Here is a 13439-nt window from a genome sequence, read left to right as displayed (position 1 = left end):
GATTTTCATGAAGTGCATACTAATTAGCTCCCAATAATCTTTCCATTTTGCGACATATGACTGATTAATTGATCTATTAATAAAGTAATAACTTTTACAATAGAAGAGATAGTATATAAATTAAAGTCTGGAAAAGAAATACCCCCTTGAGACCAGCTATTAGTATGTTTCTTTAATGCAATCCTAGGTCTATTAGGTGCCCATAGGAAATTTAACATTAGTGTATTCAGTTTCTTGATAATTATTTTTGTAGGTGGAAGTATTATTGATTGTATTAAGTATAAAATCTTGGGGAATATTATCATTTTAATAATTGTAAGTCTCTCCTCCATAGTAAAATACATATTATTCCAGGTATTAAAAAGATTTTGTATATTAAGAAAACAGGTATTATAATTATTATATATAATAGAATTAATATCTTTAGATAGTATTATACCTGAATTGGGTACATATTTAGTAAAATCACTAATGAGAATATTTTTTTCATGTATATATAGGTAGTATTTTAGTTTTTTCTTCATTGAATATTAAACCAGAAATACTTTTAAAATTCATCATTTTATCAAATAGAGACTGCATAGAAGAATTAGATCCTGCTGATGTAATTAGAACATCATCTGCAAAAAGTTGAATTTTGGATGTTGTATTTTCATCTATTTCAAAACCCTCTATGTCAGTACTGTTTCTGATCAAATTAGCCCAAGGCTCCATTACTAAAGTGAATAATAGTGGAGAAAGTGGACATCCTTGTTTTGTACCTTTAAGAATGGATATTTTTTGTGAAACATATGTTCCTACCTTAATATAAGCCAACGTTCCTTTGTGTAAATGCTCAATTAGATTTACAAATGCATCTGAGAAGTTTGTGTACTTCAGTAAGGTAAACAGATAGTCCTAACTTACTGAATCAAATGCTGAACTTATATCAAGACTAATAAGTGTTAAATCTTTCTTTTTCCTATTTGCAAAATCAATTAATGTTAAAGTTCTTCTTATATCATCAAAAGTATTTCTATTTACAATGAAGCCTGTCTGATCTATATCTATAATGCCGGGAATGATTGTCTTCAATCTATCAGCAAAAATACTCATAAACATTTTATAATCAACATTAAGTAATGAGATGGGCCGATATGAAGTACATCTAGTTGGATCTTTATTAGGTTTTAAAATTGGCGAAATAAATGTATATTGCCAAGATGGGGGGGGGTTATTAACTCAGTTTGGGCCAAAATAAAACCTTATGTATTAATGAATATGTACTTTTAGAAAGGATTTTATATATCTCTGGTATAATACCATCATTACCCGGTGCTTTGTTTGATTTAAGTTTATTTATTTGTGTAATAACCTCTGTATATGAAATACTTTTGTCCAATAGTTTAATCTGTTGTTTATTAAGCTTTTTATTCATGTTTGTGGTTATAAACTCCTTTATTTTATCTTTAGGTTCCATGTTAATGTTATTATTGTTAATATTGTGAAAGTGATTTCTAAATTCATCTAGTATTTCTGGTAGACTAGAAACATTCTTCTTTTTCCTTAGAGAAAAGATTTCTTTGATATGGTTTTGTTTATTCAACCTTTTGTTTTATTTTTAAGTCTATGTAAGTATTTGGGGCTTATTGAGTAAGACAAAAACTTGTATTTCTCTAGAGTTATTTTAACTTTATGAGTTAAAATTTCTTTGTATTTCTCATTTAGTTTGTTTATTTCTTCAATGACTTTCTTATCCATAATATTTTCTTTATTATTATGTTTATAAGAGTCTAATTTACTTTGAATATCTAACAATTCCTTATCCCAAGATTTCCTTTTATTATTATACCATCTTATACTTTGTCTATATAGATATGATTTTAAGGCATCCCAAACATAGACAATGGAGACTTCAGGAGTATTATTTATGTCTAGAAAATGTTGTACTTCTGAAAGTATATATTCTTTATAGTCTTTTAGTTGAGTTAAGTATGCTGGTATCCTTTTGATCTGAACATTATGAGTATTTTTATCATGAATTCAAAAACAATTGAATTATGATCAGATATAGGACATGAAATGATTTTGGAATTAATTAAATCTGTTACCATCTGGTTAGAAATAAAGACCCTATCTATTTTTGAATAAGTTTTGTATCTGTTAGAAAAAAGGTGTATGGTAATGATTTTGAATCTATCTGATTATTAATATCATTCAAATGATAAGAATTAGCAAAATCATTTAAATGTTTTGCATTAGATGTAATTCTTCTTTTTCCTATAGTGGTAGTATCACTTTCATGTAGTATACAATTAAAGTCACCAGCTAAAATAATATCTCCTATAGAGAATGATATGATCTTATCAAGATGATGTTTCACTGTATTAATACCAATTCCAGGTATCCAATATACATTAATTAAAGTGTAAGTCTTCCCATTAATTTGTATTGTAACCATACAAAACATTCCTTTGTCATCCTGATAAGACTTAATGGTTTTAGGAATGGGCATACTTTTATTCCATAAAATAGCCACTCCTCTTTTTTTCTGAGTATGCTCTGAACTAACCAATAATGTATATTTGTTTGTGGCTAGTTTATCAATATCTTTTTTTCAAGAGATGGGTTTCTTGCAGGAAGACTAAGTTGGCCTTATGTAAATTAATGTATCTTATTAGGCTTGCCCTTTTACATGGATTATTCAATCCATTAATGTTTAAAGAAATTCCTTTTAAAGATGTCATTTGGCATTTTTAAAACTTAAGAATCTTATGATCAAAATAACAAATAACAACATAAGTAATGTTACATCTCCTCCTTTAGGTGTACCTTTAAATATAGCTGTATTTATTGAATCTCTTATGGGATTTTGTATAGGATTCAATTTTGTTTGTAGTGACAATGAGTGTACAAAATATATTGTGGATGTTAAAACTATATACATATAACAATGAACAAGTGAAAATAATGTAAGGATTAAACCTTGCATCCAGCCCAGAGTTAAAACCTCCAACTTAGAGTAGTATTTACCACTCAAGTTAACCCCCTACCCTAAGCAGCAGTACCTCAGCTACCACCTTATCAATTTAATACTGGTTATATTTAACTTAAATTAACAGCTTTCAATTCAATTATCTAGCAAGACAAGACTACACATTTGATAAAACAGCATCATATAAACTAAAATAAACTTTTTTTTTTAAAACTATTCATACTACTATATACATCTATGTAATATAATACACTTGTATTCAAATAGCATTCAAATAAACTTGATATTAGGAACCAAGAGGAGAGAGAAATAAAAGACGTGAAAGAGGGAGAGAGAGTGAAAGAAAGAGAGAAAAAAAAAAAGGAAGGCATATTTACATATTAATTTATTCAAAGTATGTAAAAATAAGTTCTAACATTCATTTAAATCAAAAACTTTGGCTAATATGGTTCAGACATTACATATATTAAGATGCATCTATTTTCTGTCATGTAAATGTAGTCAACAGCTTCCAAAAAAAACCCTTGAATTGCTTGTATATGAGCATTTTACTCATACTCATTATTGTCAATAGAATAAAATATTATATTTATAGAAATTGTTATAAATCATACTGCATAATTATGCAAATTCTCAGAAACACTTGCATTATTGTAAAAAAAACATCTGTATTTTGTATGTCTATACTACTGCTTTAAAATATATCACATGACAGTTTCTTCCAGAATAGAGTTATAAAGTTATTTATGCTTGTCAATCAGATGAATTAAATGAGTTATAGTAATGTATATGTTTGGAACATAAGTTTTAACACAGATTAGTATGCTGCAGTCAAGTAGATTTTCAAAAACACTTGAATAAATGTTTCATTTTCTATGCCTTCTAAAATAAGACATTTACTTACTACAAGAAACTGCATCATTTAAAATCATTATAACTGACATATTTTATGAATTATAACATAGATATTTAAGTAATTATATAAAATAACTCACATTTAAATGTCAAAGAGTTCATTTTCCTTCACATAGTCGCATTTGCATCAGTTCTACTTCCTGGTAGAGTGTTCTTCCTGAATCTGTGATGTTTCAGTGTGATATCTGGGTGAAAGGTCAAATTGACTGCTTTCAGCTTCTCTGTGAAAATTCTGAGAGTTGAAGCTTTTGAAACAACTTGAGGACACTGTTCATGAGGCAGCCCACATCCCAGATTGTCTCCCTTAACATTTTGGCGGGAAACTTGTTAAAAACTAGTGACAAACATTCAGTTAACAGTGTAAATGCATCTAAACATGACAAAACCTTTGCGATGTATTTTACAGGTTATTACAGCCTCTATGTAAGTGAAATTAAACCCAAAGTTATTAATAAGTAATAAAACTCAATATTTTTGTCCCAACTCAATTTTTATGCAAATCTTATTATTTACTGTGTCTATATGATCAAAAGCATTTCTATATATTAATATGAGAAAAAAAAATAAAGAGAAAGAATAAAGAAAAGAAAAAGAGTAGAAAATAAAAGAGTGTAAAGCAGAAATAAAAAAAATGTAAGAGAAAGCTATAAGAAGTATATACAATGGAATATTACTTATTGTTTATATTAATAGAGTTGAAAATAAAACATATTATTTACTATTATTTAGTTCTAATTATTATTAGTTAAAGCATGACAGATTATTTACAGACAAGCATAAGCAGTATAATCAAGAAAGTATAATTAGGAATAGCATTTGAAGAACATATAAACTTTTTACAAGGAATAAATATGTTATTATTCCATTTATCATATTTTCATTACTCTTCTCTCCCTGCCCTCCCCCACCCTTTACCCACTACATAATCTAAATAGAATGTCACTGTTTAAACAAAGAAAAGAAGAAAGGGAGAAAAAAAATGTATCAAATTACTGACCTTACTTCTCTTTTTCAGAAAGAGAAACAAATTGAATAATAGCTTGTTATTAGTTCCTCAGATATTTTGACTGGTTATGAAACAAAACATTTCTTTGCACACAGAGAATAACTTTGATTAAATCTTTTTCAGAACATTTGTGGCTTTCTGGAAATGCAGGAACTATATTTAAAAAGATTAATAATTAAGTAAAATGAGAGAAAAAAAGAAAAAAAACATAGAACAAATAATTTGTTCTTTAGTCTCTTCTTCTTCTCTGAAGTCTTCCACGAAGTTTCAGTTGCCAGTCTCTTTAATGAAGGACTAGCCCATTCCATTTCCTCTATTTTATCCAAAATCTTATTTTTTTTTGATAAACAGTAAAGCAGAGTCTAAGTCATCAAAAATTTTAGGACCATCAGGAAGGAAGATTTTTAGCTTGGCAGGAAACAGAAGGTATGTTTTAAACTGTGCTTTTTAAGCTCCCTTATTAGTGGCAGAAAAACTTTTCTTTTAGCTATTACCAAGGAAGAATAGTCATTGTCAACAAGCACAGTTGTCTCATTAATCTTAACAGGAGCTTTAGCCCAAGCAGATTTAAGAACCATCTCTTTATCAAAAGATGATAGAAATCTAACTATAACTGATCTAGGATAGTTTTTGTTAGAGTTAGTATTAGCTATAGATCTATGTGCTCTTTCGATACCAAAAGAGAATGCTTCTGGTAAGTCTAAAGTTTTAGGGAGCCATGTTGTTAAAAAAGAAGTAATATTGTTACCTTCAATATTTTCTGGCAGTCCAAAAATCCTAATGTTATTATGCCTAGATCTATTTTCCAAGTCATCCAGCTTTGTTTGTAAATGTGTATTTTGTTTCAGCAGAAACTCAATGTTGATTTCCTCTTCTTGGATTCTATTTTCCATGTCATTCACAGCTTCTTCTATGCCTGTCATCTGGATCTTCTGTTGTTGCAGGTCTATATGTAACAAGTCTATTTGTTTTGTAGTTTTTTATGAAGGTATCAATTTTAGTATCCATTTTATCCATCTTAGCAGTAAGTTGCTGGATTATAGTTATCAGAGACTGAAGTTCTTTCTTGATGCTGGAGTCTTGAGAATTTGTCTTACTGGAACTCATTTCAGACTGATAAACTGACAGGAAAATTTCCAATGTGATTTCTGACAGGAATATTGTTAAAATTTCCTTTCTTTTTTAGATATAGTTCAAGAACTATATAAAACAAATATATTTAGAAAGAAAATTACTTCAAAAATTAAATTTTTAAGTAATTAATTCCTGTCAGTGTAATGAAATTGGTGGAGCTGAAGAAATCTGCTGCTGTCCTGTGTTCATCCTTGGTCACGCCCCCTTTAAAGCTCCCTCTTGATGAGTCTTTTTTTTCAAATTTCTTTTATTAGATTTTAGGTAAAACAACAGCAAGAAAATGAACACAATTAACAATAAAACTATATACATCCGAGATATAAACTAAGTTGCATGCCTACTTAGCAGAAATAGTAGTAATTGTTAAAAATATTCAACAAAAATATGTTGTAGACGTGTCTAGCAGAATTAAAGGAATAAAGAGAAGTGAAAAATAAAATGATTTAAATACACAGTTGAGTACTTGTAATACATGAAAATGTATGTAATAGTTAAAATGTTGGTAGAATGTTCAATCAGGTCAGGGAGATGTTTTCTATTATATATGTAATTTTATAGAACCTAATATAGTTGATGGTCATTTCTTTAAAAGATGTCCAGGATGCTTTTTTTCTGATCAAGCCAGTTTTGGACGATATGTTGTCTGACTTACATAAATAAAGCTATAACTGCATGTAGGCCCTTGGTTGACAAAATAATTGGAGGGATATGATGAATAGCAAATTCCTAAAAATATTTTTCATAGTATCCCAAAAGTTTTAATTTACTATTTATTGAATTCTAAATTTAATAAGAATATTTACAACTCCAATGATCATCTAGTAAATTCTCAGAGTCATATGCATTACATACTGGTAAATGATCAGGATAGTAAGAGATTATTTTTGCTGGAGTCATGTAGGCATTATTTAAAGTCAAGAATTCAGTATCAAATAACTTTTTTTAAGAGGGATGCAATTATTATTTAACTGAATTGATTTGTGTAGCTCATTTTGTGAAATATGTACAACATTATTTAACCAATATTTATACTTACAAATTAATTTATATGTATTTGAAAGATGTTTATCTGATTGCAAGGAGTCAACTAATTGATTGAGAATAGTAAAACAATTAAGTTCTAATTGAACAAAATTAAACTTTTGATTGATTAAAAGATGTGATTTAAAATAGGAAAGCAGTCTTTAGGAAGGTATACCCTTTGTCTTAAGTTATCAGTTGAGAGTGGTGATTGTCTTTAATGAGTAGAAAAGTGGTTAAATCTAACATTTGCTTATTTAACTTGAAATTGAGATTCATATTAATTGGTTGGCATAGATCAAATTATTTTTTTAATTCAAAAGTGCTTATGAGTTTTAGAAATAAGGGTATTCTTTTAGATATAAAATAATGTATTCTAAACAGTTTGAATTCTTACTGTTTTAAGTATAGGATTTTAGTTATAGTGAAGTAAATGGTTATACTGGATTTTTTACCCAAAAGGGTTGATATGTATTTGATTTGGTATAATAGTTTATTATTTTAACAATCTACTTGCATTAGTACTCAAATAATATAAACAGAAACCCGGCAGTCCCAATCCACCATGTTTTTAGGTAACATGAATTTGCCATAAGCCACATGTATTGACATGAGTTACCATATACATTTATGACAGAAAGGGTCTGAAAAGGCAAACTGAACTGAAGTAAAATTCTTGGTAATACAGTTATTTTAGCCAAAACAACTTTTGAAAGAAAAAAATGTATAACTTATGCCACCTTTCAATGTCATTTAAAATTTTAGACTACATTTGTTGAAATATTATTATGACACATAAATAATAGACCTTGGTTAAAATAAACAACAAATTATTTCAAAGATGATAATTTTATTTAATGATGGACTGAGGAATCAATAGGAAAAAAGTTGGAGTTTAGAGAAAATAATGTAGATTTGCAAAGATTTAGTTTATCGTTAGAAAATTTAGCGAAAGTTGCATTTTATATTAATAATTTTTGATAAGTCTAAGTTTGAGAACAATAGGTAGATATTTGTAGCAGCAAAGACAGTTAAAGGTAAAGTGATATTAGAGATCTTAGGAGCTGAATAGAAAGACCTTTGTAACAGTGCCAGAAAGCATGTTTAATGTATAAATTGGTTTACCTTTATAATCTCGAATCACACTTGTGCGAGTATTCATATATTCGCATCGAAAAAACAAAACTGGAAACAGCGACAATTGTTAATGTTCGAAAAGCAGCAAATCGAACAGTCAATTCGCTGTGTTTCGAACATAAATGTCGACAACAAAATTAGATGAAGTATAATGCAGGGGGGCAAGCCCCCTGCACCCCCCACCCCCCCTACTTTATTATTCTAACTCCGAGATCGCACTACAGTGGGGAAAGGAACCATTTCCAACTCCCCACTATAGTGCAATCTGCCCCAGAATGTCGAATGTGCAATGAGCGAATCTCACTGTGCATTTGCTCATTGCACATTCGAATCTTCTTCCGTTCAACGTTTGCAAACCTTGTAAACTGTCTTTCAAACAATTGTCGGTCGCCCGTGTGCAATACGCACATGTAAAGGTAAACCGTATAAATTAAATAGATAAGGAGACATGGGGCAACCCTGCCTACCTGTATTGACAATAGGGATGGAGCGAGCCAGGGCTTTGTTTATGGAAAGTTGTATGAATGGTTTATTATGCAGAACTTCTATAGCTTTTATGAAGGAAGTAGAAAAGCCAAAATGTTGCATTAAAGTAAAAGAGAAGTTCAAATGCATGCCATCAAATGGTTTAGAAGCATCTATGGATAACAAAAAGAAATTTACATTGTTCTTATTAGCCAATATTTGTGCAGATTCTAATGTGATAGCATGGTCACTAGTTTGTCTAAATTTCACAAAGTCAGACTGATATGGAGATGAGACTAAGGAGCAAATGAGGTTTAGTATGTTAGCTATAAGAGAGGCATATCATTTCAGATCTTCTTTGATAAGTGATATTAGTCTATAGGTTGCAGGGCCTTTAAGTTTTAAATTAAGTTTTAGTATATTGATGTTTATAGAGCCACTTAAATAAAATTCAGAGATTTCCTTTATATTAATTCATTGTATTAAACATTTTTAGCAGTATTGCAGATATTTTAAATGAAAAACATTTATAAAATTTTACAGCAGACCTATCTGTGCCTGGAGGTTTACCTTGTTTGACACTATTAATAATATTATTTATTTCTTGTGAAGGTAAAGGAAGCAGTTAATGTATAAAACTGGAGTTGGTTTAGATAGTAAAAAAGTTTTTTATTGTTTGCATTAGTATTATAAGCTCTGTATAATTATAGACAAATAGATATCTGTAAAACCTGGATTATATCATCAGAAATATTTATTATTTGATATTTATGTTCTATAGCCATTAAGAGTGAGGAAGAATTAAGTCTTTGTTTTTGAATTATTTCATCAATCAAAGTTCAGTGTTATCTCAACAAAGTCTTATGTTGGGGATGCTTGCTTACCAGACTGATGTGCATCATAATGTAAGCTACTGGCTACACAAGCTTGCTCATTTCCAGACCCCTCCATATCTTTTTGTGCTGCTTAACCTGGTCAGACTTTTATATTCCATCTGCAGAATTGAATGCAGTAGCTATTGTTTCTGCACCTAGTCAGCTTATTCAGTTTGCAGCAGTGGATACCAGGCATCCACCTAAACTAGGCAAGAGCCCTATGGCCCATTTATTCCTAAGCAGGGATTACAATCAGCTCATCCACTTTAAGAGTAGGATGGTATGGAGTAGGTCAATGTGTTGGGCTTGTGGGGTGGTCTATCCTTTCCCCAGCAAAGCTTCCTCATACTGAATTCCTCTTGACTTGCTATATGACTGCACTCAGCAACATGTGCTCATTAGGGCTTGACATCCTTGTGGTGGAACACTCAGCATTCCTGCTAGATGTCACCCATGTGGTGAGCCACTTCCTGAGATCCTTGGGGTGGAACACTAAGCATTCCTGCTAGATGTCACCCATGTGGTGAGCCAGAGCAGCCTTCCCTCCCCCCAGGATGGTAAAGATGACAATGTGGCTTGAGATCCTTGGGGTGGAACACTAAGCATTCCTGCTAGATGTCACCCATGTGGTGAGCCAGAGCAGCCTTCCCTCCCCCCCAAATGGTAAAGATGACAATGTGGCTTGAGATCCTTGGGGTGGAACACTAAGCATTCCTGCTAGATGACGCCCATGTGGTGAGCCAGAGTAGCCTTCCCTCCCCCCAGATGGTAAAGATGACAATGGCTGCACACACTGACTATCTCCCAGATCTCTGTAAAGCATTTGACACAGTTTCTCACTTCTTTCTTCTGGACAAACTCACTAACCTTAATTTCTCCACCTCTACCATTGCCTAGTTTACTAGTTACCTCACAGATTGACTACAATTGGTAAAATGCCTCTCTACTCTCTTCCCTCCTCTCCCTGTCAAAATGGGTGTTCCCCAAGGATCTCTTCTAGGTCTACTACTCTTTAAGATCTTTATTAATCTACTCTATGCCTCCTGCTCTGTCATCCCTTGTCCAATATGCTGATGATTCTACAGTCATCACAATTGCAGACACCCTCTCTGACTTAAATTCTATTACTCAGAAATCCTTCAACTCTGTTGAAACATGGCTCTCTAACAACCAGCTAATTCTGAATACTAAAAAAAAACTCTTACTTTTTCTTCTCAAAAACCAAAACCACCTCAAATCCACCTTTGCTACCCATTCTCTAAACAAAACACCTATAACGGTTGAACCCAACACAAAACTACTATGAATCAAAATAGATGACCAACTGAAATTTGATTTGCATGTTAATAATTGTATTAAGAAAACCCATCAAAAACCTGGTCTATTATACAGAAATAAAAAGTTCCTGTCAAACAAAGCCAAAGTCGCTCTCTGTCTCATTCCTGTCTCTTACCAAGCCTATTGTATAGCTCTCAGATCCTCACCAACCTCCAAACCTCTCTTCTAACTAAGCTAGAAACTACCTGTTACAAAGTGTCCAGATCTGCTGTAAATCAGAGTAACAGCTCTCATCACTCTCTCTCTTTAAAGCACTTAAACTGGCTAGAATTACCCCACCAGCTTCTCCTCTCTCAGATTCAGCTTAACCACTCTGTCTTGTACCAACCATCTTTCTGTCCCAACTTGTCTTCTATACTCTCCTACTGCGCTCCTTCCAGGACTCTTTGAAGCTCTGACCAAGACTTTCTACAAATCTATAAACCCAAGATCAGATTTGGTCAAAACCTCTACAGCTACTACCCTATCATTTCTTGTAACAAACTCCCATTGGAAATTAGATCACTTAAACAACTCAAAGAATTTAAATCACCCACTAATGACTGCCTAAAAAGTTGCTGGTCATGCCAGTGTACTCACCCTACATAAACATATTCCTCTCCTACATAGCTTACTGTTTGCCCTTATTGGCTTTACTTCTGTTGTGTCTACTCTCTTAGTCATCTAATCTAGGTATTTACCTGTCACTCTATCTTAAAAAAATTCTCTACTTATATATACTACCTGTATGATCTTCACTAAATGTTACTACCTTGCCTGTATATACAAAGTTTGCATAGTTTAAGTTATATGTCAGCTTTAAATCTTTAATAATTTTATGCTTTTACTGTTCCAACTTAAAAAATGTCATTGTTTTGTTTGTAATGCAATTTTTAAAAAAATTTTATTGTAAATTTTTGGAGCTTTTCTCCCCGGGCCTCTGCTGAAAAAGCGCTATCAGGTCAGCCAGACAAACCTGATCAACAAATGAAAAAAAATAAATAAACAAATAATAAATACATTTGGACAGGTCCATGCCTGTCATTCATTGAGGTAAGTCCAGAGTTTCACCTGTCCCTTGAACCCTTCATGAGGTAATTTCACCCTCAGAGCTAGTGGGGTTTTAAGCCTAAATTGGTCTATAGATGAACTGTTAGCTCCCAGTGTAGGGGTGCCTGTTGAGGCTCTTGCTCTGCTCTGTTTTTTGATGTTCAGCTGGTGCCATTGGTGACCAGACTAATCCTAGAGACTAGTCTTTTCAGTTATTTAGTTCTCATGTCCACAACATCAAGCATACCCTTGTAAAGGCAGATCTGTCTGGATATCACATGTATGACCTCATCCTACAGATTATGATAAAGGAAAATCTAATGAAGATGTAGTCCATTTTCCTGTGTTTTTGTCTGAGAAAACCTCAGCATAGATCTAGGTGTTTAACTCCTTTAGAATGCCTGCTGATAAACATAGGTTTTCCTGAAAGTTAATCAAAGACCCTGGAAACTACACATAAGTATTTGCTAGTTTCACTTCTAATACTAGGTGGGGGCATGTTTTCTTTTGAGTAGAGGCATCCAGGATTGCTTAGCCTAGCTCATACATCTATTCAGAATGGATCTAAATTACTCTACAGTTAAAGTATATTCATTACACTAATGCACCTTTCAATAACATGCCTTTAGCATATAATGAACTGATTAGGAATATTTTTTATTTTATTTTATTTATTGGTTAAGCCCACTGGGTACAAGTGTCCCATTTTAGGGGTGACCTGGGATCACTTACTGGTTAAGTGACTTGCTCAGAGTCACACAATAGGCAAATGGTGATGAAATGAGTCAAGCTCTGTACCCTTGACTATAGAAAAACTGCTAACATGCCTTTTAATTGGCCATGATAAGTTATTCAAGATTTTATAAGGTGCAATTCATTTAATGTCCCTTGCTACAAATCTGAACTTTGAAGGAACTTGACTTTTATGAATGGTTGTGCCCATTTTTAGCTCAATATCTTTTACAGTCCCTGAATACCTGTTTGGAAGGCAGTATATTACCTTATCGACTTACACCTACACCACACATAACTCATTCTGGAGCTGACTTTATTTATATATCACTCACAGAGCTCCTATCAAAGTATATTTTTAAGACAGGATATATTATTCTGTATTGTTACATAGGAGTAGGTGCATACTAAATACATTGTATAAGTATTTCTTTCTTCTTCACGCCAGTGCAGTATTGGGAAGTAACTGTTTTGATTTTGCAGGGCTCTGTGTTTACGAAAAAATCCAAGGTATTGTTGCTGCAATCAGAATATTTTAAGTTCATGATTTATTGTGGTATTTAAGGCTTTTGTGGCCTGTCATGTTTTGAAGTAAACAGCCATTACAATGACTTCTGAACTTTCTTCTAAAAGCTGGTATTTTTCATTTTCTCAGTCTCTGAATGACAGTAGTGAACAAGTTAAATGTGGTACAAAGCTGTGGCAGTGAGGCCAGAAATGAGACAGAGGAAAAATATATTAATTTCCTCAGTCAGTTTGGGCCTTCATCATTAGCTCTGGTCATGAGCTTTGGTTAGTAACTAAAAGGAATGAG

Source organism: Protopterus annectens, chromosome 7.part0 (genome assembly GCF_019279795.1).
Source record: "Protopterus annectens isolate FY-2018-M chromosome 7.part0, PAN1.0, whole genome shotgun sequence".
NCBI lineage: Eukaryota > Metazoa > Chordata > Ceratodontiformes > Protopteridae > Protopterus > Protopterus annectens.
The sequence above is the reverse complement of the archived record's forward strand: the minus strand, read 5'-3'. Positions refer to the sequence as shown.